The sequence below is a fragment of the Balaenoptera musculus genome, chromosome 13, assembly GCF_009873245.2.
Source record: "Balaenoptera musculus isolate JJ_BM4_2016_0621 chromosome 13, mBalMus1.pri.v3, whole genome shotgun sequence".
NCBI lineage: Eukaryota > Metazoa > Chordata > Mammalia > Artiodactyla > Balaenopteridae > Balaenoptera > Balaenoptera musculus.
Window position 1 is genome coordinate 43,149,547 of NC_045797.1, and position 4,211 is coordinate 43,153,757.

Here is a 4,211-nt window from a genome sequence, read left to right on the forward strand (position 1 = left end):
TCCATCAGGTTTTTTAAAAAAGTAAGATATCTCAACAAAGTCTATATATGATATTATCATAATTGAGGGTTAAAAAAAGCCAGATTTTCAATTAACCAAAATACAGCATGATTATCATCCAGGAAATTATGGTAGTTCAATTCAGTAATGACTAGAACCTAGGGCTAGAGATTTTTCATAGAGAAAATCAGAGCTTTCATAGAGAAAATCAAAATTTTCATAGAGAAAATCAAAAGCTTTATGAAACATTACAAAATATGAAGAAATGTTTATAATATAAATGTTAAGAAAGATAATAAAACAATATACAAAATCTTGTATATATATAATGTACATGTTCCAAAATAACAATGTTGTCTACATTTGCATATATCCTGAGAATAAATATTGGAGAAAGAGAGAAATCAAGACAGAGCGAGGGAGCATATAGAAAAGTCTGGAAAGAAATACAACCAAATGTTAACAGTAGTTGTCTCTTAGAGTGATAATATTTAAGTTATTTTTGTTATGGGTGATTTTAATTTACATCTTTATATTTTCCTATTTTTATAAAATGTCTTCATTGAGCAAATATTACTTCTAAAATCAGAAAAAAAGAAATACTGTTGTCAAAAAGAGTCATTAGGAAGAAGGAAGCTACAGAATGTTTAGAAACATAATAAATTCATTTTTTTTTTTAATAAGAGACTTTTTTTTTAATTAATTTATTTATTTATGGCTGTGTTGGGTCTTCGTTTCTGTGCGAGGGCTTTCTCTAGTTGTGGCAAGCGGGGGCCACTCTTCATCGCAGTGCGCAGGCCTCTCACTATCACGGCCTCTCTTGTTGCGGAGCACAGGCTCCAGACGCGCAGGCTCAGTAATTGTGGCTCACGGGCCCAGCTGCTCCACGGCATATGGGATCTTCCCAGACCAGGGCCCGAACCCGTGTCCCCCGCATTGGCAGGCAGACTCTCAACCACTGCGCCACCAGGGAAGCCCTAAATTCATTTTTAAATGTTAGAAAACTACTGAAAATAAGCTTCTAATTAAGGGTGTAATTTTAAAACCTATTGTCATACTCCTTTAATATACTTTAATATACTTCAGAAGAAAAATAAATGCTATTTTGTCTAAAATATAGCTGATTCATGCATTATTTTTAAATTGCTAGTTATTAGTTAACTCCAACCAATCATTTCTGAAAGTTTGAAAGAAGACAAAGTGATAGAAACTCAGCATGTGTACACAGCAGAACCCCATTTCCTTCACTGATTGGATAGTTCCTCAGAGAAAAGAGAAAAGAACTCCTCAATATAGCAAAACTTATATCCAAACTAAGTCTTCACACACAGAGAAGGAAAATAATAACCAGATATACATAGAATTTGCCAGGTATTTAAACCAGCCATCTGGAGATTCAAGACTAAGAGTAGGCTTTATTTTCATGTATCTGAATGTGATCAATTGAATCATGATCCATTTTGCATCACACCTTCTCTCCAAGCCAACCATTCAATAAAAAGATGAGGATGACAGCAAAGATGACACTAGTGTCTTTACTGTTCATTCCACAAATGTCTGATGAGTATCTACCAAGTGCAAGGCTATCTTCATTTCTTCAGCAGTACGAAGATAAGACTATCAATTTCAGCTCCCAGGTAGATGGGAGGTGGGCTTTAGCATGGACTAGGGACAGTGTCCTGGGAGCTTACAGTAGGGGCAGATATGAGGGTCACTTGACCAAGGTCTGCAGAGCATAGTGTTAAGCAGAAATAATACGAAAGCCAAAATCAAAGTCAGGCTGACCAAGTGAATTGTCAGTCCAAAGGAGGGTGTAGGCTGAGAGGAGGACTCCTACTAGGAGTCAATAGGTAGAAACCAAAACAGAGAAGAGGATTCATAGGCTAGGGACAGGTGGAGAAATTTCCTGAGGCAGAGTGCATTCTGCATATAGCTTCATAGACCATGTTCTGCAATGTGGCCTGGAAGAGAGGTGGACAAACACAATCCCTGCCTTCAAGAAAATCACAGCTTGGCCGAAGATATAAGATCCATTTCATTCTGCACACTTACATGTCAGCTCCACCCAGCAGCTCCCTAAGCCTTGAAACATGCCTCAGTCAAACACTCACTTTGTGTTGTATGAATGGATGATGATAATGAAGATTATGTCAAAGAGACAAAGGAGGATGTAGATAAAGAGACAGGGCAGGGAAGTGGAATGCTCCAAAGACAAGGTGTCAAGACACCTGGTTCTAGTCTTTGGCTCTACTACTAACAAGGGTTAAGTTGGACAAGTCGTCTAAGCTCCAAGTTTCATGAAGGAATTGGAGCAGATAAGATCCCTTTTTTCTTCTTTTTCCTTTTCTCCATAAAATGAATTCATCTTTCTTAAATCAGATTGGAAATTTCTTCCTGATCCTGCCATTCTTCCAAATGTATTGAATAAATTCAAATATTTTATAACTCTTGGCCCTTTTAAAAATTAACTGCAATTGAAGCATCTGCTTGAACAGAGTTATTTAGGAAAAAAAAAAACAAAACACTTAAATCTAAGCAGTATCCTTGCAATATCTCCCCTGTGGATATGTAAACTTTTAACCTCTTACCTTGAATAGAGTTTCCACATTTGCCCTATTTAATTAATGATAAAAGTCAGATATGTCATTCCTTATACTTTATCCGTTAGCAGCATACTGTAAATTCCAAACAGAAAGACTGTTTTTCCCTTTCCACATTCTATAGTGATAAAGAAGTTACTGCTAGTTTATCAAAATAATTTATGCCTTAAAATTCCTCTAAGGGCAGAGAGAAAATAATAATGCCCATTCCAGTTTAGGCTTTGGTCTCAGCAGTTCCATTGGTATAGGATATGACATAGTAAGGAGAAAAAAATCATACATCAGTTTTAGTAATGTTATTACACATTTTTTTAAAAAATTCTAAATTTCAACATATATAATGTCTTTGATTTTGTTTGAACCACTGCTCCCTAAAAAATTAATTTAAATTTTTTCAAAGAGATTTTAAAACCCGTTTTGTTATCTATAATCGGTATCAAGATACAAGATTAAGTATTCACAAAAGGACAGATAAGGAGGATTTTCTATTTAAAAAAAAAAATCCACAACGGGAAGGAAAAAATAATTCAAATAAGGTAAAACAAAATTGGAAAGTAGAACACAGAAAATTCTAAAAGTCAACAAAATATTATGGAAAGATTCCAAACTGGCAAAAGTGGGAGAGTGATGATCCATTTTGTTAAATTACATATTGAAATAAAATTACTAATTTTCAGGGGATATTATTTCTAGTTTCATGCTCCACAATGCAATCATCTTGAAACCCCATCGGCCTTGATTAGCCAAATGAAGTTTCCAGAAAAGCTAATTTTGAAAAAAGGGAGGAAGGAACTTGTTGCTGAAAACAAAATAAAGCTTCACATCTGTGTCCGCATCTGAAGTTGTTCTGTAAGATCTGATAACTTGTTAGAAAGCAACTTTTTTTTTTTTCAAGACAGTGGATTTACATCATACATTTTATCTCTCCAAGGAAATTCTAATTACTGGTTCCAATCATTTCTGATTGATTTGCTTTTTATTCATCCAAGGTATTCTCTGCTCTATGATGAAATCAAGCCTTCAATAAAATTCCAAAAATTTGAGAACAATTTACAAGCTCCAGATGACTGAAAGTTTTCTCATGTCCGTTTGGCATTCAGAAGGAGAGTTTCACCAAATATATTCTGAAGAAGAATACATCTGGCACTCACTAAAACAAAGAACTCACCAGTGACATACTTGAGGCAAATTAATATCACATAAATGCAAAGTTGCCAATATTCTTTGAAGCCAAAGCTGCAATCCAACCTCCATGTATTTCAATGAGTCTCCTTCTAGCACAGGCCATCAGCCACATAGGTTAGTGTTTGGGGGTGTTTTAGCAATCAATTTACTAAACACATTATCTTCTGTGTAGAAGTTTATAATGGTGTGTGTGTGTGTGTGTGTGTGTATTAGAAAAGACTGAGCATGTGCTGAAAGCCCACTTAAATTCATTTTTTCTCTTGGCCTGATGCTGACTCCAATTCAGTAACAAAAGATAAGATAAAAATCAAAGAATTTTAGCACTAAAAAGACTATTAGAAACTATCTCTTCCAAGGACTTGTTTTAATAATGGCAAGTATATCAGAAATCCTTATGTGTATTTACCACAAGAATATTTTCTTGGA